The sequence below is a fragment of the Aegilops tauschii genome, chromosome 3 (genome assembly GCF_002575655.3).
Source record: "Aegilops tauschii subsp. strangulata cultivar AL8/78 chromosome 3, Aet v6.0, whole genome shotgun sequence".
In the NCBI taxonomy this organism is placed as follows: Eukaryota; Viridiplantae; Streptophyta; class Magnoliopsida; order Poales; family Poaceae; genus Aegilops; species Aegilops tauschii.
The window spans coordinates 135,804,488-135,827,823 of NC_053037.3; positions in this window are offsets into that span (position 1 = coordinate 135,804,488).

The window sequence follows — 23,336 nt, forward strand, 5'->3', positions numbered from 1 at the left end:
TCCTTTATATACGTGGGCAGGGGCACCCCAAAGGCACAACAGTTGTTTCTTAGCCGTGTGCGGTGCCCCCCTCCAAAGTTTACCACCTCGGTCATATTGTCGCAGTGCTTAGGAGAAGCCCTGCGCGGATCACATCACCAACACCGTCGCCACGCCGTTGTGCTGATGGAACTCTCCCTTGATCCTCCACTGGATCAAGAGCTCGAGGTACGTCATCGTGCTGAACGTGTGCTGAACACAGAGGTGCCGTACATTCGTACTTGGATCGGTTGGATCGTGAATACATTCGACTACATCAACCGCGTTACTAAACGCTTCCGCTTTCGGTCTACGAGGGTACATGGACACACTCTCCCGTCTCGTTGCTATGCTTCTCCTAGATAGATATTGCGTGATCGTAGGATTTTTTTTGAATTACTACGTTCTCCAACAGTGGCATCTGAGCCAGGTTTATGTGTAGATGTTTATATGCACGAGTAGAACACAATGAGTTGTGGGCGATAATAGTCATACTGCTTACCACCAATGTCTTACTTTGATTCGGCAGTATTGTTGGATGAAGCGGCCCGGACCGACATTACATGACCGTGTTCATGAGACTGGTTCTACCGACGTGCTTTGCACACAGGTGGCTGGCGGGTGTCTGTTTCTCCAACTTTAGTTGAATCGAGTTTGACTACGGCCGGTCCTTGTTGAAGGTTAAAACAACACACTTGACGAAAATCGTTGTGGTTTTGATGCGTAGGTAAGAACGGTTCTTGCTAGAAGCCCGTAGCAGCCACCTAAAACTTGCAACAACAAAGTAGAGGACGTCTAACTTGTTTTTACAGGGCATGTTGTGATGTGATATGGTCAAGACGTGATGAGATATAAATTGTTGTATGAGATGATCATGTTATGCAAAAGTTATCAGCAACTGGTAGGGGCCTTATGGTTGTCGCTTTATTGTATGAAATGCAATCGCCATGTAATTGCTTTACTTTATCACTAAGCGGTAGTGATAGTCGTGTAAGCAACAGTTGGCGAGACAACAATGACGCTACGATGGAGATCAAGGTGTCAAACCGGTGATGATGGAGATCATGACGGTGCTTTGGAGATGGAGATCAAAGGCACAAGATGATGATGGCCATATCATGTCACATATTTTGATTGCACGTGATGTTTATCCTTTATGCATCTTGTTTTGCATAGTACGACGGTAGCATTATAAGATGACCCCTCACTAAATTTCAAGGTATAAGTGTTCTTCCTGAGTATGCACCGTTGCTACAGTTCGTCGTGCCGAGACACCATGTGATGATCAGGTGTGATAGGTGTTGGGGAACGTAGTATTTCAAAAAAATCCTACGATCACGCAAGATCTATCTTGGAGAAGCATAGCAACGAGCGGGGAGAGTGTGTCCATGTACCCTCGTAGACCGAAAGCGGAAGCGTTTAGTAACGCGGTTGATGTAGTCGAACGTCTCCGCGATCCAACCGATCCAAGTACCGAACGTACGGCACCTCCGCGATCTGCACACGTTCAGTTCGGTGATGTCCCTCGAACTCTTGATACAGTTGAGGCCGAGGGAGAGTTTCGTCAGCACGACGGCGTGGTGAAGGTGATGATGAAGTTACCGGCGCAGGGCTTCGCCTAAGCACTACGACGATATGGCCGTGGTGTGTTTCTGTGGAGGGGGGCACCGCACACGGCTAAAAGATCAACTTATGTGTCTATGGGGTGCCCCTCCCCCGTATATAAAGGAGGGAGGGAGGAGGCCGGCCGGCCCCTAGAGGCGCGCTCCAAGGAGAGGAGTGCTAGTAGGACACCAAGTCCTAGTAGGATTCCACTTGGTGGAAGGGCGGAAGAAGCAAGGAGAGGGAGAGGGAGAGGGAAAGAGGGGCCGCGCCCCCCTCCGCTAGTCCTATTCGGACTCCCCTGGGGGGGGGGGGCGCCACCTCCTGGCTGCTGCCCTCTCTCTCCCCCAAGGCCCACTAAGGCCCATTACTTCCCCGGGGGGTTCCGGTAACTCCTCCGGAACTCCAGTTTTATCCGAAACTATCGGGAACACTTCCGGTGTCAGAATAACATGGTCCAATATATCTGTTGGAGTAAATGGCCACAGGTAGCCTAACCGACTCCCCCTGGCTCTTCAAAAAATTATCAGGCCATTCGAGCCTTCGAGCATACGGAGCACAGGGCCGCCTTCCCCCGGCCGGCTATCCCCAGGGCCGACTACCAGAAGGCGACCCGGCCTCAGAAACCTTCCCCAAGAAAGCTACGAGATGGCCGACTCCAGGAAGCCGGCCCCAAGAGGGCCGACTCCCAGAAGCCGACCATGAAGAAAGCCGACTCCCAGAAGCCGGCCAAGACTGCACCCACCAAGATTGCATCCACATAACAGTGATAAGACAGGGCGTGGCCACAGTACAGCCCACTACCCCCGAATCCCGGAGCAGGCATGGCCACAGGGCGCCGTACGGGCCAGCCATCTCCCGTCCGGCGCGACACTGTAGCCATGTTGACCTCGATGTCACCCACGACAGGCGCCAGTACGGCCCGCGGGCGGCGGGCCCCCCTTAGCCAGAGAGACACTCGAAGGCGGCCCGGCCTCCCCTAGTCGGCCAGGGGCGTAGCCGGCTCCCAATAGCCGGCTACCTCCCTCCCTCGAAACATGTGCCTCATTAAGGAGACAAGACGAGGTAAGGCTACAGTGAGAGCCCGCAAGGCGGCGGCACTGTAGCCACACTTACCTCGACAAAGCCCTCGTCATCAGAGGCGAGGCAACAGTAACCAGCCGCCGACAAGGCCCCCAAGCGGTGGGGCCGGCCTGTCGGCCAAGAGGCCGGCAGCCGGCGGGACCCACCAGTCGGCGGGCCCTAATGGCCGGCGGAGAAGCCGGCGAGCATAGACACTGACGGCTGGGACCCGCGCCCAGCCGAATTACCATTGTACCCCTGGGGGGTAGGCCTATATAAACCCCCCGGGACACCCATGCAAAGGGTTGATCTCATAGAGTTTCACACACCACATAGAGAGAAAAGGAGAGCTAGCCTTGCCCTTCTTCTTCCTCTAGCCAAACAGCTCAAGGAGCACTTGTAGCTACTTGTATTGATCTAGTGATCATGCGGAGACACCGCAGAGCAGGACTAGGGGTGTTATCTCCATGGAGAGCCCCGAACCTGGGTAAGATCCGCCGGCGTGCATGTCTTCGCCTTATCCCGTTTCCAGGCACCGGCGATGTCTTACTGGCTCCCACAATGATAAGCCACCCGTTGGCATATGTCGCACCTACCACCCGACAATATCAATCTTTATGTCTCGACCATTTCGAGACTCCTCGTCATGTCCGTGATCTCATCCGAGACTCCGAAAAACCTTCGATACATCAAATCACATAACTCATAGTACGAATCGTCATTGAACGTTAAGCGTGCGGACCCTACGGGTTCGAGAACTATGTAGACATGACCGAGACACATCTGCGGTCAATAACCAATAGCGGTACCTGGATGCTCATATTGGCTCCTACATATTCTACGAAGATCTTTATCGGTCAAACCGCATAACAACATACGTTGTTCCCTTTATCATCGGTATGTTACTTGCCCGAGATTCGATCATCGGTATCACCATACCTAGTTCAATCTCGTTATCGGCAAGTATCTTTACTCATTTCGTAATGCTTCATCCCGCAACTAACTCATTAGTCACATTGCTTGCAAGGCTTATAGTGATGTGCATTACCGAGAGGGCCCAGAGATACCTCTCCGACAATCGGAGTGACAAATCCTAATCTCGATCTATGCCAACTCAACAAACACCATCGGAGACACCTGTAGAGTATCTTTATAATCACCCAGTTACGTTGTGATGTTTGATTGCACAATAAGTGTTCCTCCGGTATTCGGGAGTTGCATAATCTCATAGTCATAGGAACATGTATGAGTCATGAAGAAAGCAATAGCAATAAACTAAATGATCATAGTGCTAAGCTAACGGATGGGTCTTGTCCATCACATCATTCTCTAATGATGTGATCCCGTTCATCAAATGACAACACATGTCTATGGCTAGGAAACATAACCATCTTTGATAAACAAGCTAGTCAAGTAGAGGCATACTAGGGACACTCTGTTTGTCTATGTATTCACACATGTACTAAGTTTCCGGTTAATACAATTCTAGCATGAATAATAAACATTTATCATGATATAAGGAAATATAAATAACAACTTTATTATTGCCTCTAGGGCATATTTCCTTCATTCTCCCACTTGCACTAGAGTCAATAATCTAGATTACATAGTAATGATTCTAACACCCATGGAGTCTTGGTGCTGATCATGTTTTGCTCGTGAGAGAGGCTTAGTCAACGGGTCTGCAACATTCAGATCCGTTTGTATCTTGCAAATCTCTATGTCCCCTTCCGACACTTGATGACAGATGGAATTGAAGCGTCTCTTGACGTGCTTGGTTTTCTTGTGAAATCTGGATTCCTTTGCCAAGGCAATTGCAGCAGTATTGTCACAAAAGATTTTCATTGGACCCGATGCACTAGGTATGACACCTAGATCGGATATGAACTCCTTCATCCAGACTCCTTCATTCGCTGCTTCCGAAGCAGCTATGTACTCCGCTTCACACACAGATCCCGCCACGACGCTCTGTTTGGAACTGTACCAACTGACTGCTCCACCATTCAACATAAATACGTATCCGATTTGTGACTTAGAGTCATCCAGATCAGTGTCAAAGCTTGCATCGACGTAACCATTTACGACGAGCTCTTTGTCACCTCCATAAACGAGAAACATATCCTTTGTCCTTTTCAGGTATTTCAGGATGTTCTTGACCGCTGTCCAGTGATCGACTCTTGGATTACTTTGGTACCTCCCTACTATACTTATAGCAAGGCACACATCAGGTCTGGTACACAGCATTGCATACATGATAGAACCTATGGCTGAGGCATAGGGAATGACTTTCATTTTCTCTCTATCTTCTGCAGTGGTCGGGCATTGAGTGTCACTCAACTTCACACCTTGTAACACATGCAAGAACCCTTTCTTTTACTAATCCATTTTGAACTTCTTCAAAATCTTATCAAGGTATGTGCTTTGTGAAAGTCCAATTAAGCGTCTTGATCTATCTCTATAGATCTTGATGCCCAATATGTAAGCAGCTTTACCGAGGTCTTTCATAGAAAAACTCTTATTCAAGTATCCTTTTATGCTATCCAAAAATTTTATATCATTTCCAATCAACAATATGTCATCCACATATAATATTAGAAATGCTACAGAGCTCCCACTCACTTTCTTGTAAATACAGGCTTCTCCCAAAGTCCGTATAAAACCATATGCTTTGATCACACTATCAAAACGTTTATTCCAACTCTGAGAGGCTTGCACCAGTCCATAAATGGATCGCTGGAGCCTGCACACTTTGTTAGCACCCTTTGGATCGACAAAACCTTCTGGTTGCATCATATACAACTCTTCTTCTAGAAATCCATTCAGGAATGCAGTTTTGACGTCCATTTGCCAAATTTCATAATCATAAAATGCGGCAATTGCTAACATGATTCAGACAGACTTAAGCATCGCTACGTGTGAGAAAGTCTCATCATAGTCAACTCCTTGAACTTGTTGAAAACTTTTTGCAACAAGTCGAGCTTTGTAGACAGTAACATTACCATCAGCGTCGGTCTTCTTCTTGAAGATCCATTTATTTTCTATGGCTTGCTGATCATCGGGGAAGTCAACCAAAGTCCAGACTTTGTTCTCATACATGGATCCCATCTTAGATTTCATGGCCTCAAGCCATTTCGCGGAATCTGGGCTCATCATCGCTTCCTCATAGTTCGTAGGTTCATCATGGTCAAGCAACATGACGCCCAGAACAGGATTACCATACCACTCTGGTGCGGATCTTACTCTGGTTGACCTATGAGGTTTGGTAGTAACTTGATCAGAAGCTTCATGATCATCATCATTAGCTTCCTCACTAATTGGTGTAGGAATCACTGGAACTGATTTCTGTGATGAACTACTTTCCAATAAGGGAGCAGGTACAATTACCTCATCAAGTTCTACTTTCCTCCCACTCACTTATTTCGAGAGAAACTCCTCTAGAAAGGATCCATTCTTAGCAACGAATATCTTACCTTCGGATCTGTGATAGAAGGTGTACCCAAGAGTCTCCTTTGGGTATCCTATGAAAACACATTTGTTTGATTTGGGTTTGAGCTTATCAGGTTGAAGCTTTTTCACATAAGCATCGCAACACCAAACTTTAAGAAACGACAACTTGGGTTTCCTGCCAAACAACAGTTCATATGGCGTCGTCTCAACGGATTTAGATGGTGCCCTATTTAACGTGAATACATTCGTCTCTAAATCATGACCCCAAAACAATAGCAGTAAATCAGTAAGAGACATCATAGATCGCACCATATCTAAGAGGGACAATTCCATTTATCCCCCTAACTTGAGCCACCACCTGGCATTTGCCCCTAATTTTTAGGTATGCTCAAAAATACCCCTCTTCCGTCAAGTCACCTTACAGAAATGCCCTTCTGTGCCGTTACCGTCCGGTCAAAGGGGTTTGACCGTTTGGTGAATAGTAAATGGTGAACAGTAAATTCAGAAAAAATAGCAAAAAAAATCAAAAAAATCTGAAATTTTGTGGGATCGAAGATACTCAAGGGAGCAAGGCGCGTGCAAGTTTTGGCACAGTTTGGACATTCCAGCAGCTCGTGTCAAACGAAAAACTTTAAAATGTACCCCGTGAGCAGTAAATTAAAAAAATAGCAAGAAAATTCAAAAAAATTTGAAATTTTTTGGCATCAAAGAGGCTGGGGTGCGCAAGGTTCCTGCATTTTTTTGCGTTTCGACACTGTAGGAGCTCGTGGAGAAAAAACAAAATTTGGCGCAGAAAAAAACTTTGAAAAAATGCACTATTTTGTTTTTTTGGCTAGAGCACCTCGCATGCCATTTGATCACAAAAATTTGCAAGCCCCTTGCGCATCCAAGCCTCTTTGATGCCAATAAAATTCATATTTTTTAAAAATTTCTTGCTATTTTTTTAATTTACTGTTCACAGCGTATAGATTTAAATTTTTTCCTTTCCCATGAGTTCCTGGAATGTCCAAACAACGCAAAAATTTGCACACACCTTGCGCCCTTAAGTATCTTCGATCCCACAAAATTTCAGATTTTTTTATTTTTTATTGCTATTTTTTCGAATTTACTGTTCCCCATGTTACTATTCACCAGACGATCAAACCCCTTTGACCGGACGGCAAGGGCATTTCTGTAAGGTGACTTCACGGAAGAGGGGTATTTTTGAGCATACCTGAAAATTAGGGGCAAATGCCAGGTGGTGCCTCAAGTTAGGGGGATAAATGGAATTGTCCCTATCTATTAAAGTCCGGTTACGACGTTCGGACACACCATTACGCTATGGTGTTCCGGGTGGCGTGAGTTGCGAAACTATTCCACATAGTTTCAAATGAAGACCAAACTCGTAACTCAAATATTCACCTCCACGATCAGATCATAGAAACTTTATTTTCTTGTTACGATGATTTTCCACTTCACTCTGAAATTCTTTGAACTTTTCAAATGTTTCAGACTTATGTCTCATCAAGTAGATATGCCCATATCTGCTCAAATCATCTGTGAAGGTCAGAAAATAACGATACCCGCCGTGAGCCTCAACACTCATCGAACCGCATACATCAGTATGTATTATTTCCAACTAGTCTGTTGCTTGCTCCATTGTTCCGAAGAATGGAGTCTTAGTCATCTTGCCCATGAGGCATGGTTCGCAAGCATCAAGTGATTCATAATCAAGTGATTCCAAAAGCCCATCAGCATGGAGTTTCTTCATGCGCTTTACACCAATATGACCTAAACGGCAGCGCCACAAATAAGTTGCACTATCATTATTAAACTTATATCTTTTGGCTTCAATACTATGAATATGTGTATCAGTACTATCGAGATTCAATAAAAATAGACCACTCATCAAGGGTGCATGACCATAAAAGATATTACTCATATAAATAGAACAACCATTGTTCTCTGATTTAAATGAATAACCGTCTCGCATCAAACAAGATCCAGATATAATGTTCATGCTTAACGCTGGCACCAAATAATAATTATCCAGGTCTAAAACTAATCCCGAAGGTAGATGTAGAGGTAGCGTGCCGATGGTGATCACATCGACTTTGGAACCATTTCCCACGCGCATCGTCACCTCGTCCTTAGCCAATCTTCGCTTAATCTGTAGCCCCTGTTTCGAGTTGCAAATATGAGCAACAGAACCAGTATCAAATACCTAGGTGCTACTATGAGCATTAGTAAGGTACACATCAATAACATGTATATCAAATATACCTTTCACTTTGCCATCCTTCTTATCCGCCAAATACTTGGGGCAGTTCCGCTTCCAGTGACCAGTCCCTTTGCAGCAGAAGCACTCAGTCTCAGGCTTAGGTCTAGACTTGGGCTTCTTGAGCAGCAACTTGCTTGCCGTTCTTTTTGAAGTTCCCCTTCTTCCCTTTGCCTTTCTTCTTGAAACTAGTGGTTTTGTTAACCATCAACACTTGATGCTCCTTCTTGATTTCTACCTCCGCAGCCTTTAGCATCGCGAAGAGCTCGGGAATTGTCTTATCCATCCCTTGAATATTATAGTTCATCACGAAGCTTTTGTAGCTTGGTGGCAGTGATTAAAGAACTCTGTCAATGACACTATCAACCGGAAGATTAACTCCCAATTGAGTCAAATGATTGTGGTACCCAGACATTTTGAGTATATGTTCACTGACAGAACTATTCTCCTCCATTTTGCAGCTGTAGAACTCATTGGAGACTTCATATCCCTCAATCCAGGCATTTGCTTGAAATATTAACTTCAGCTCCTGGAACACCTCATATGCTCCATGACGTTCAAAACGTCGTTGAAGTCCCGGTTCTAAGCCGTAAAGCATGGCACATTGAACTATCGAGTAGTCATCAGCTTTGCTCTGCCAGGCGTTCATAACGTCCGGCGTTGCTCCTGCAGCGGGTCTTGCACCTAGCGGTGCTTCTAGGACGTAATTCTTCTGTGCAGCAATGAGGATAATCCTCAAGTTACGGACCCAGTCCGTGTAGTTGCTACCATCATATTTCAACTTAGCTTTCTCTAGGAACGCATTAAAATTCAATGGAACAGTAGCACGGGCCATTTATCTACAACAACATAGATATGCAAAAATACTATCAGGTACTAAGTTCATGATAAATTAAAGCTTAATTAATCATATTACTTAAGAAATCCGACTTAGATAGACATCCCTCTAATCATCTAAGTGATCACGTGATCCATATCAACTAAACCATGTCCGATCATCACTTGAGATGGAGTAGTTTTCAATGATGAACATCACTATGTTGATCATATCTACTATATGGTTCACGCTCGACCTTTCGGTCTCAGTGTTCCAAGGCCATATCTGCATATGCTAGGGTCGTCAAGTTTAACCCGAGTATTCTGCGTGTGCAAAACTAGCTTGCACCCGTTGTATATGAACGAGCTTATCACACCCGATCATCACGTGGTGTCTCGGCACGACGAACTGTCGCAACGGTGCATACTCAGGGGGAACACTTGTACCTTGAAATTTAGTGAGAGATCATCTTATAATGCTACCGCCGTACTAAGCAAAATAAGATGCATAAAGGATAAACATCACATGCAATCAATATAATTGATATGATATGGCCATCATCATCTTGTGCCTTTGATCTCCATCTCCAAAGCACCGTCATGATCACCATCGTCACCGGCTTGACACCTTGATCTCCATCGAAGCATCGTTGTCGTCTCGCCAACTATTGCTTCTACGACAATCGCTACCGCTTAGTGATAAAGTAAAGAAATTACATGGTGATTGCATTTCATACAATAAAGCAATAACCATATGGCTCCTGCCAGTTGCCGATAACTGTTACAAAACATGATCATCTCATACAACAATTTATATATCATCACCTCTTGACCATATCACATCACAGCAAGCCCTGCAAAAACAAGTTAGACGTCCTCTACTTTGTTGTTGCAAGTTTTACATGGCTACTACGGGCTTAGCAAGAACCGTTCTTACCTACGCATCAAAACCACAACGATTTTTTGTCAAGTGTACTGTTTTAACCTTCAACAAGGACCGGGCTTAGTCACACTCGATTCAATTAAAGCTGGAGAAACAGACACCCACTAGCCACCTGTGTGCGAAGCACGGCGGTAGAACCAGTCTCATGAACGCGGTCATGTAATGTCGGTCTGGGCCGCTTCATCCAACAATACCGCCGAATCAAAGTATGACATACTGGTAAGCAGTATGACTATTATCGCCCACAATACTTTGTGTTCTACTCGTGCATATAACATCTACGCATAGACCTGGCTCGGATGCCGCCGTTGGGGAACGTAGTATTTCAAAAATTTCCTACGATCATGCAAGATCTATCTAGGAGAAGCATAGCAACGAGTGGGGAGAGTGTGTCCACGTACCCTCGTAGACCGAAAGTGGAAGCGTTTAGTAACGCGGTTGATGTAGTCAAACGTCTTCACGATCCAACCGATCCAAGTACCGAACGCACGACACCTCCACGATCTGCACACGTTCAGGTCGGTGACGTCCCTCGAACTCTTGATCCAGTTGAGGCCGAGGGAGAGTTTCGTCGGCACGACGGCGTGGTGACTGTGATGATGAAGTTACCGGCGTAGGGCTTCGCCTAAGCACTACGACGATATGACGGAGGTGTGTTTCTGTGGAGGGAGGCACCGCACACGGCTAAAAGATCAACTTGTGAGTCTATGGGGTGCCCCCCTCCCCCGTATATAAAGGAGGGATGGAGGAGGCCGGCTGGCCCCTAGAGGCGCGCCCCAAGGAGAGGAGTCCTACTAGGACTCCAAGTCCTAGTAGGATTCCACTTGGTGGAAGGAGGGAAGAAGGAAGGAGAGGGAGAGGGAGAGAGAAAGAGGGGCCGCGCCCACTCCCCTAGTCCTATTCGGACTCCCCTTGGGGGGCGTGCGCCACCTCTTGGCTGTTAGCCTCTCTCTTCCTTAAGGCCCACTACTTCCCCGGGGGGTTCCGGTAACCCCTCCGGCACTCCGGTTTTATCCGAAACTATCCGGAACACTTCCGGTGTCCGAATAACATGGTCCAATATATCAATCTTTATGTCTTGACCATTTAGAGACTCCTCGTCATGTCCGTGATCTCATCCGGGACTCCGAACAACCTTCGGTACATCAAATCACATAACTCATAATACGAATCATCATTGAACTTTAAGCGTGCGGACCCTACGGGTTCGAGAACTATGTAGACATGACCGAGACACATCTCCGGTCAATAAACAATAGCGGAACCTGCATGCTCATATTGCCTCCTACATATTCTACGAAGATCTTTATCGGTCAAACCGCATAACGACATACGTTGTTCCCTTTGTCATCGGTATGTTACTTGCCCGAGATTCGATCGTCGGTATCACCATACCTAGTTCAGTCCCGTTACCGGAAAGTCTCTTTACTCGTTCTGTAATGCATCATCCCGCAACTAACTCATTAGTCACATTGCTTGCAAGGCTTATAGTGATGTGCATTACCGAGAGGGCCCAGAGATACCTCTCGGACAATCGGAGTGACAAATCCTAATCTCGATCTATGCCAACTCAACAAACACCATCGGAGACACCTATAGAGCATCTTTATAATCACCCAGTTATGTTGTGACGTTTGATAGCACACTAAGTGTTCCTCCGGTATTCGGGAGTTGCATAATCTCATAGTCATAGGAACATGTATAAGTCATGAAGAAAGCAATTGCAATAAACTAAACGATCATAGTGCTAAGTTAACGGATGGGTCTTGTCCTCCACATCATTCTCTAATGATGTGATCCCGTTCATCAAAAGACAACACATGTCTATGGCTAGGAAACATAACCATCTTTGATAAACGAGCTAGTCAAGTAGAGGCATACTAGGGACACTCTGTTTGTCTATGTATTCACACATGTACTAAGTTTCCGGTTAATACAATTCTAGCATGAATAATAAACATTTATCATGATATATGGAAATATAAATAACAACTTTATTATTGCCTCTAGGGCATATATCCTTCAATAAGCTCTACGTTCACATACAACGGGTGCAAGCCAGTTTTGCACATGTAGAATACTCGGGTTAAACTTGACGAGCCTAGGATATGCAGATATGTCCTCGGAACACTGAGACCGAAAGGTCGAATGTGAATCATATAGTAGATATGATGAACATAGTGATGTTCACCATTGAAAACTACTCCATATCACGTGATGATCGGACATGGTTTAGTTGATATGGATCACGTGATCATTTAGATGACAAGAGGGATGTCTATCTAAGTGGGAGTTCTTAAGTAATATGATTAATTGAACTTTAATTTATCATGAACTTAGTACCTGATAGTTTTTGCATGTCTATGTTGTTGTAGATCAATGGCCCGTGCTACCGTTCCCTTGAATTTTAATGCGTTCCTAGAGAAAGCTAAGTTGAAAGATGATGGTAGCAACTATACGGACTGGGTCCGTAACTTGAGGATTATCCTCATTGCCGTACAGAAGAATTACGTCCTGGAAGCACCGCTAGGTGCAAGACCCGCTGCAGGAGCAACTCCAGACGTTATGAACGTCTAGCAGACCAAAGCTGATGACTACTCGATAGTTCAGTGTGCCATGCTTTACGGCTTAGAATCAGGACTTCAACGACGTTTTGAACGTCATGGAGCATATGAGATGTTCCAACAGTTGAAGTTAATATTTCAAGCAAATGCCTGAGTTGAGAGATATGAAGTCTCCAACAAGTTCTATAACTGCAAAATGGAGGAGAATAGTTCTGTTAGTGAACACATACTCAGAATGTCTGGGTACCACAACCACTTGACTCAGCTAGGAGTTAATCTTCCTGATGATAGTGTCATTGACAGAGTTCTTTAATCACTGCCACCAAGCTATAAAGGCTTCATGATGAACTATAATATGCAAGGGATGGATAAGACAATTCCCGAGCTCTTCGCGATGCTAAAGGCTGTAGAGGTACAAATCAAGAAGGAGCATCAAGTGTTGATGGTTAACAAGACCACTAGTTTCAGGAAAAAGGGCAAAGGGAAGAAGGGGAATTTCAAGAAGAACGACAAGCAAGTTGCTGCTCAAGTGAAGAAGTCTAAGTCTGGACCTAAGCCTGAAACTGAGTGCTTCTACTGCAAAGGGACTGGTCACTGGAAGCGGAACTGCCCCAAGTATTTGGCGGATAAGAAGGATGGAAAAGTGGAAGGTATATTTGATATACATGTTATTGATGTGTACCTTACTAATGATCGTAGTAGTGCTTGGTTATTTGATACTGGTTCTGTTGCTCATATTTGCAACTCAAAACAGGGGCTACGGATTAAACGAAGATTGGCTAAGGACGAGGTGACGATGCACGTGGGAAATGGTTCCAAAGTCGATGTGATCACCGTCGGCTTGCTACCTCTACATATACCGTCGGGATTAGTTTTAGACCTAAATAATTGTTATTTGGTGCCAGCGTTGAGCATGAACATTATATCTGGATCTTGTTTAATGCGAGTCGGTTACTCATTTAAATCAGAGAATAATGGTTGTTCTATTTATATGAGTAATATCTTTTATGGTCATGCACCCTTGATGAGTGGTCTATTTTTGTTGAATCTCGATTGTAGTGATGCACATATTCATAATATTGAAGCCAAAAGATGCAAGGTTAATAATGATAGTGCAACTTATTTGTGGCACTGCCGTTTAGGTCATATTGGTGTAAAGCGCATGAAGAAACTCCATGCTGATGGGCTTTTGGAATCACTTGATGCTTGCGAACCATGCCTTATGGGCAAGATGACTAAGACTCCGTTCTCCGGAACAATGGAGCGAGCAACTGACTTGTTGGAAATAATACATACTGATTTATGCAGTCCGATGAGTGTTGAGGCTCGCGGCGGGTATCATTATTTTCTGACCTTCACATATGATTTGAGCACATATGGGTATATTTACTTGATGAAACATAAGTCTGAAACATTTGAAAAGTTTCAAGAATTTCAGAGTGAAGTGGAAAATCATCGTAACAAGAAAATAAAGTTTCTATGATCTGATCATGGAGGTGAATATTTGAGTTATGAGTTTGGTCTTCATTTGAAACAATGTGGAATAGTTTCGCAACTCACGCCACCTGGACACCACAGCGTAATGGTGTGTCCGAACATCCTAACCGTACTTTATTAGATATGGTGCGATCTATGGTGTCTCTTACTGATTTACCGCTATCGTTTTGGGGTTATGCTTTAGAGATGGCTGCATTCACATTAAATAGGGCACCATCTAAATCCGTTGAGACGACACCATATGAACTGTGGTTTGGCAAGAAACCTAAACTGTAGTTTCTTAAATTTGGGGCTGCGATGCTTATGTGAAAAAGCTTCAACCTCATAAGCTCGAATCCAAATCGGAGAAATGTGTCTTCATAGGATACCCAAAGGAGACTGTTGGGTACACCTTCTATCACAGATCTGAAGGCAACATATTCGTTGCTAAGAATGGATCCTTTCTAGAGAAGGAGTTTCTCTCGAAATAAGTGTGTGGGAGGAAAGTAGAAGTTGATGAGGTAATTGTACCTTCTCACGAATTGGAAAGTAGTGCATCATGGAAATCAGTTTTTCCTACACCAATTAGTGAGGAAGCTAATGATGATGATCATGAAACTTCAGCGTTACTACCGAACCTCGTAGGTCAACCAGAGTACGATCCGCACCAGAGTGGTACGGTAATCCTGTTCTGGAGGTCATGTTACTTGACCACACTACAAAAAAAGACACATCCGTGACATTTTGGGTCGAACGAAAAAAAAATCTGTCATACTTATGACACTTCTATGACGATAATTGTGACAAAACCCAGTATCATCATAGATGTGGTGGGGTCCTACTTCTATGACAAAAGATCATGACAGAAAATGGGATTTTTGTCCTGGGCGGGCAGGAGACGCAGCTGCATGACATTCTCTAGGTCGTCCATGACGGAAAAAACCATGGTAGAAGCGAGGGCGAGGAAAATATCGGGGAGTTCCCTGTTACGGTGGGTGGTCGGGGGCCGAGCGATGCGCGTATCTCTCATACGTACGTGCGTGTGTGCGAGGCGTTGCGCTCTAACTGAACCCGAGCGATTGCACTGCAGGCTACGCGTTACTGAACCCGAGCGACCGATCGATCCCTTGCTGTTAACTGAACCCGAGTGATTCCTTCGCTACTGCTGCTAACTGAAGCCGATTGATGCTGCCTCTGGATGAATAGTGAGTGTTGTTGGGGGGGGGGGGGTTGGATGAAAAGTTACCGGTGGGGGGTTGGTTGAACAGGACCCCGTGGTAGTAGAGGCCGTTGCCGCTGGATGAACAGTGCCCCGATCGGTCGAGACGGTGGATGAACAGGACCCCGTGGAGGGCTGGATGAACATGACCCCGTGGAGGGATGGTTGAACAGTAGCCGGTGGAGGGCTGGATGAACAGTAGCCCCTTGTAGGGGTGGTTGAATAGGACCTCATGGAGAGGGCTGATTGAACAGTAGCCGGTGGAGGAGCGGGCGGTGGAGGCTGGATGAACAGTCGCATGTGAAGGCTGGAGGAAGTCGACGGTGGATGAACAGTAGCCCGTGGAGGCAGTCGACGGTGGAGATGAACAATATCCCGTGGAGTCCCGTTTTGCGGTACACCACACCCCTCCCGATGAACAGGACCCCCGTTTCGACCGTAGCGCTCCAACACAAGTCTGTTTCCTTCGTTTTGCGGTACGCCACACCCCTCCCGATCAACAGGACCTCGTTTCCACTGTAGGAGGTCCGTTTCCTCTGTTTTGCGGTACGCCAGACCCCTCCCGATGAACAGGATCCCGTTTCGACCGTGGCCGGTCGAACACAAGGCCATTTCCTCCGTTTTGCGGTACGCCAGGCCTCGTTTCCATCGGCTATTCCGTCCAAGCCGGTTGGCTCCCAATGAACACGACGTATTCTATTGCCTCCCGATGAACACGACGCATTCCGTTGCCTCCCCATGAACACGACGACGACACAATTTCTCCGTTTCGACCCAGCCATGTACACGAGACCTGGCCGTACGTATGCGCGAGTAGGCGTTCGAGACCCCGCCCGTATGTACGTACGTGGCCGTATTTACTTTCTTGCACCCTGGCTACTATACATACGTGTACATGCTACATGCGGGCCTCTACTACGACACGTGCACGTCTCTACTATGACACATGCCCTTCCTTACACGGCCATGGTTCATCGCTGCAGCCTGCAGACAGACCAATCGTATGTACGTACACGTTCGCGACCAGAATGACAACGCTACGTGCGCTTTGACCAGGTGGGTCCTGACTGTCAGGCACTTCCTTGCGTGCGAAGATGTAGCTGGTGGGTCCCAGCAGTCAGGGGAAACGTTTTTTTCACAAAATACGGTGGCCCGTCCGGTGGGTCCCTGCTGTCAGGTGGAGGAATCATTATTTTCCGCGTAATAAGGAGGCACTTCCTTGCTGCGGCCGTGGACCCACCTGTCAGCCTCTCCATGTACAGTACTCTTCCGATGGAAGTCGGTCGTTGACCACATTGACCACGCCGCGCCGAGAGCACCAAGGTGGTGGACGACGGCGAGGCCTAGGAAGGGGACAACACGGAGCTGGGGAAGACGCGGCAGTGGATGCCCACACAGAGAGGAGTACGAGGGTTCACTAGTTCGGCTGCGGTGTGAGGCTGCCGTCGCCGCAGGGCCTGGCCAGCGGTGGGAGTAGTAGGGGGCGGTGAGGCCTCCGCGGCAGCACAGCCAGCCACGGGAGGCAGGAGCAGGCGGCACGACCGGCGCTGGTTTGGGCGGCTGGAGCAAGTAGACCAGAGGTTGAAGAAGCACTACGGCCGTTGGATGGACATTGTACGGTCACTGGAGCTAGAATCATTCATATTGACTAAGTTGACAAAGCCCTCCGTCCCCGCTAATTTAGTAGGACCACAAGTCAGCCTCCCACTATGGTGGGTCCCAGCTAGCAGGGGGTATTCATTTTTTTGTGCGTAATAAGGAGGCACTTCCTTGCGTGCGAAGATATAGCTGGTGGGTCCGACTTGTCAGCGGGGGGAACGTTTTTTCGCGATATACAGAAGCCCTTTCGATGGGTCCCAGCTATCAGGTGGAGGAATCATTATTTTGCATGTAACAAGGAGGCATTTCCTTGTGTGCGGCCGTGGACCCAGCTGTCAGCCTCTCCACGCACAGTCTACTTCTGATGGATGTCGTTCGTTGACCACGTTGACCACTCCGCTCCGAGCGCATCCAAGGTGGTGGACAACAGCGAGGCCCCGGACAACAACGAGCCGGAGATGGGAAGACGCGGGATTAGAGTCGCAGACGGAGAGGTGTACAAAGGTTAACTGGTTCTGGTGTGGTGTGGTTCGGCAGTCGGTGGAGAAGAATAGGAGGTGTGGAGGGGTGGAGGGATGACCTGGCCAACGGTGGGTAGCGCTTCACAGCGAAGCGTGCTAAGCAGAGCTGGTAGCAGTAGGAGGCGGGAGTAGGTGGTCCCGATGGCACTAGAGGAAGAAGACGAGAGATTGGAGATGGATGCCGGTCGTTGGATGTAAATCCAACGGCTAACGATGTCAGAATCATTTGTTGACTAAGTTGACAACGACTTGCATTGGCTTCGACCTATTGGCCCACATTTCAGCCTAAAAAAATGTGGCACGTATTCAACCCTTTTTTTAGAATTTACAGTCAATTTGATCTATTTTTTTTAGAATTACAGTCCATTTGCTGGGCTGGGTGAACAAATAATGTAGCGTCCATGCGGCCCATTTATTTTTTCCTAAAAAATTACAGGCCATTTGCACTTTCTCGAAATACACGATTTTGCTGGGCTGATTCTAATTATAATGTTGGGTTGGGCGCAGCAATGTTATCAAAAAATAAACAGGGGTTGAGCATTTTGTTATAAATATATTTACATAATAAGTGATTTATTATTACATTGGTCCTTAAATCTTACCAAGCTTTTGTACACAATCACCAGGATTTTCGTTGCCAAAAAAATCCAGGATTTTATTGTTAAGAAATTATTTTTATAAGTTAATAAGATGTGGGATATTGTTTTCTTACATATGTAAGTATCTATTAAATATATGATGACAATAAAAATAATATATAAAATAATTTAAATATATATAATATAGTTAGAAGGGAAACATAAGTTGGACCAGGCGTTCCTATTCTTATATAGAAAAATAGAACAGACCTCTACGTTTTCTTAAAAAATACATAAATTGGGCTGCCGATGTTTCAGGAAAAATGAAACCTCGGATGGGAGGTCCATAGGCCGATCGATACATGACGGCCTCAAAAAAATACAAACCGACATGTCGTGGACTGCGCATGTTAAAAAAGAAATCCTAGACGGGGCAGCCCAAAACCCTCCTGATACTTGCTGCCCCAGTGATAATAGATGATACCTGCGAGCTCCCCGGCTTCGTTGTGAATTTATCTCCTATAGTAACTATGTTGAAGCACCTAAAAAAATGTAACTATGTTGACAAACCCGTGGGCTCCAACGTCAGTATAGCATTAGGAGGAAGTATTTTTTTCGATGAGGCACTTGCTTGCGTACGACCATAGACCTGGTGGGTCCCGACTGTCCGCCTCTCCACGTACAGTCCTCTCCAGATTCCTCTCGTTTGTTCAACATGTTCACAATGGCAGACAGCGGCGCCGCAGCGAGCGCACAAAGGCGCAGGAGGAGATCGGACCATCTGAGGCAGTGCCTTATTTGTAACGAAAGTCCTGAACTAGCCCAGTGGCCAAGTGACACTACCCGACAGCTGTTCCGCCCGGGTTCGATTCCACCTGATGCAGGGAAAATATCTCCAAATTTTTTGCCTCTGCCATTATTGACATGTGGGTCCCCATTGTAATCTAAGCACACCACGTCCAACACTTGCCAAAACTTCGTCCCTCGTTTTCTCTGTTTTTCGCACACTCGACATTGTGTGGGCATTTTGAAAATAGCATACCTTTTTGACTGTGCATCATATGAAGATGTGCTATGCATGAATGTTGATCAGCATGATGTTAACTGTCTGGTAGTTCCATTTTCGACCATGAATAAAACTTCCAAAATGATGTTAACCCTATTTGAAAAGGCCGTGTTAATATAAATGATCTGCCTCTCAAAGTTGCAGTTTCTTATCTGAAACTGAACTTGCAGTTTCTTATCTGAAACTGAAACTTCCAGTTTCTTCTCTGAGAATCACATTGTCTGCACTTTTATACTCCTATGAAACTACAATTTTTAAGTGCTAAAAATAGATCTCTAGAATTCATAAGATACTTCATATGCTCAATACTGCAAATCTGAAATTCAAAAGACATTCATATCTGAAAGTACTCTCAAAATACACAACACAAAACACAATTCACAACCTGCAAATACTGACAACCCTAAGCTCCTCCTGACAATTCACAACCTGCCCGACTATTGGGCTGGGGGGGGGGCAGTCCCCTCCTATTCCTCGCGGCAAACAGCCGCCCCGTGAGACGATGTGAATGGCAAGGGAGAGGATGGCGGGGAAGCGTCGTCGGGCCAACTGCTTTTCTCCTCTTGCGGTTGGGTTCGGTCGACGAAGACTCCACCGGCTCGCTCTGGCACGACACACTCACAAACGGCACCCTGTAGATGTTCGATCCTTCAATCTCTGGTGGATGCTCCATCTGGGATCGATACTCCCACCACCGCTCCCTCACGATCGTATTTGGTGAATCTGTTTGCTCCATGGCCCAGAGGAGCAACTCTATGTACTCCCGCACGACTCCCTTCGGGAGTATCGCTGCCTTTTCACTCTGTTGCAGATATTTGGCCATGGATGTCGCCGTCGCCGCTAGTTTGTCCTTGTTGTCAAACCAAGACTGTATCTCCAACATCCTAGCTAGCTTCACAGGCTCGCCGTCTGCGATCCTCACGTATCGGTTGTACTCCTCCATCGATCTACTTCTCCACAGCACCTTCACTCGCCAGCGGTGGTTTTTGAATGGAAGAGGAGAGGAGCAGCGCTAGTTTTGGATTAGAACAGGAGAGGAGCGATGCTGGTTTTGGATTGGAACAGGAGAGGAGGGGCGGTGGTTTTGAAATGGAAGAGGAGAGGAGCGGCGCTGGATTTATATTGGAACAGGAGAGGAGCGGCGGTGGTTTAAGAGGAAAGGAGCGACGCTCGTCTTGGAAGTATTTTTTGTTTTGCGTATTTTGGGTCAAAGTTTGACCACGTACTGTATTTGACAAGCAAAATGTGAATGCATGTCACCAAAAATTGTATCGTTTGGTTCGTATCTGAATGTACTTTCAAATTATATTATTTTTGCAACGTATAACATATATTTTATTTGTGAAAATCATGGTCAATTATGACCCAGAATAAAAGGGAGACTAGTTAATGTGGGGTCGCTTTCTTAATTGGAGGGTAAATTGATTTTGATTTTGATCCAGTCACAGCGCGCCGGCCCTCTCGTCCAATCCTAAATCGCCGCCGCACGCTCCTCTCCTCTTCTCCATTGCAAAACCACCTCCTCTCCTCTCCATCATCTCCATTCCAAAACCACCTCCTCTCCTCTCCATCATCTCCATTCCAAAACACTCTCTCCTCGGACGAGGATCCCCTGACGTAGCCCATCCTGCCATTGAGACATTGCCACATGGGTCCCACCAAGCGCGGGGCCCACCTGTCAGCGACCGAAAGGCAGGGAAACCTCTCCTCTCCATCATCTCCGTTCCAAAACCACTGTCTCGCCTCTCACTCTTCTTCAATGCAAAACCACCCCTCTCCTCTCCATCATCTCCATTGCAAAACCACAGTCTCGCCTCTCCCTCTTCTCTATTGTAAGACCACCGTCTCTCCTCCCATCTTCCAAAGCTAGCACCGGACCACTCAGAAGGACATCTATGGAGAGGATGCAGCAGCGAATCAGGCAGATCGCCGGCGGCGACCAGGCAAAGTTAGCCAGGTTGAAGGATATCCTTACTTGGTTTGACAATGAGTGGGAGATTTCGAGGACGGTGAGGGCCATGTGGCAATGTATGCGAAAGAGCGAGACGGCGGCGATGAGGGTGGCAATGTACTCCTCGGCGGCAGTCACGCCGCAGTCCTTCGAGTTCATCGAGTATCTCCCTGGGCGATGGAGCAGACAGATTCGCCCGAGGCGAAAGTCAGGCGGAGGTGGTGGGCGTACAGGTCGAAGGTCGAGCACCCAGAGGATAGCGAATTGATCGAGTATGGTGTGCCGTTCGTGAGGGTGCAGAGCCAGCCGGAGCCACATGAGTATCCGTTCTACCACCGCAAGAGGAGGCCGGATGGCGCGACGTCGCTTCCCCGCCGTTCTCCACGGTTCCCTCGATGCTCGCCTCATTTCAATGGTGTTGGTAGGGTTTAAGGTAAGCTTCGCACTAAACTATTCTTCCATCTGCTCATGCTTACAATTAGTGTGACAACTAATAAAAATCATGCTTACAATCAGTCTCCGAGTACTATGCCAATCACCCAAAAATAGCTCTGGACCTTTGGGTCAAAGTTGTGACACTGTGTACAAATAAAGAAAAATAGATTGGTGTTTCTTTCAGAAAAGAGTACTCCCTAGAAAACTGCCAACATAAGCTACTAGTATTTTTTTGAAGTCTAAGTTACTAATATTTGGTTAGAGGATTTGCTGCCGAGAAAGATCCGTCCACAGTGAGCGCCACACATCCCACAGGTGGTGGTGGATGCCAATGCTTAGATGGAGCAGGGTTGGTGTCGGTAATTTTTACTTGGCACCTCGCACTCGCATATATGCCGGTTCCATCCGTACATTTGTGCAGTTCCATCCGTAATTTTTACTTACCCTGTTTGCACAGATAATGAAAAAGCGTGATTACATTATAGTGGCACTAGTTGATGAAACATACACTAATAAATAGAATAAAATATTGTGATAGTATCATAGTATGCCATGCTGCGAGGGCGAGATGGGCCCTGCGACGCCTCATACGGTACGCCTCATACTGGAAATCGACCCAAGTCTCCCCGATACACCTTCTGCCAGTGATGAACAAGAATGTACAACGGTAGTACAAGGAGGGGCCTTGAGACATTCCAATCTCTACTTTTGTGCAGATCAACTAAAATTAAGCACCCCAGTTTGCAAAAACGCTTAAACATTAACAATGGGACTAGTTGATGAAACATATACTAACAAAGAGAAGTACTTTCTTTATCTACATTGGAAATGAAATGATAGAGAGGACACTCGCTCTATTTTAACTGTATTATTACTTCATTTTATCAGTGGCACTAGGGTCGAGCAGGTGGCAAACGAGGTGTACCGTGCGTCGCAAGGATGGAGGCCGGGGGTGCTTAGACTGGGATGCTGAAGCTGGCTCTATCTTCCCCCCTGATGTTTCTGTGGTAGCATTTGTGTTGTAATCCAAACTTGGTCGAGCTGGTGCTGCGTCCCCCTACCTGCCTAGCTTATGTGGCGAACTTGTCTCCTGCTAATACTCAGTCCGGTCTAGTAGTAGTTGCATAACTGCCCGTTTACACTGAGATGTTCTCGGATAATGGTTCTTTATGGTAGGGTTTCTTTAATGAAATCGGAGGAAACCCCCTCTTTCGATATATATAAAAAAATCTGTGGCACTAGCGGTGCCAAAACATTGCCTCAAATTAATAGTGCCACTAGATTAAGGTGCAAAATAATAACATTACTGCTTTATCATGGCAGTGCCAAAACAGTAGCACAAGAGCAGACTCAACATGCAGGATTTTGGCAAATGGCCAGACCAAAAAGGAACATACCTCGTGATGGGAACCATATCTGCAGTCAACGCCATCGTAGAAGGGATGACACCAGTCACCAACATGGATGTTTCAATTCATGGGACCTTTTGGTGCAGTTCACCTAAAGTGAAGCAATGTCCCATGAGCTAGTAGCTTCTTCTTCATTTTTTTAAGAAAATGCCTCGAGCTCCGATTCCATTTCCATCAGAAAACGAAACCCACAGAGCTTCTTCTTCATTAGTTGCAATAAAATTGAGCAACATCAAGGTTGGTTGTGAAGCTCCTGGAATGTTCAACTATAATTTAGATATCATTTGTGCAGTTCAACTAAGATCAAGCGTGAAATGTATGTCTCTGTTTACACAAAAAAGGTGGAAAGGAGGGTGACAAACAAGTGATGAAA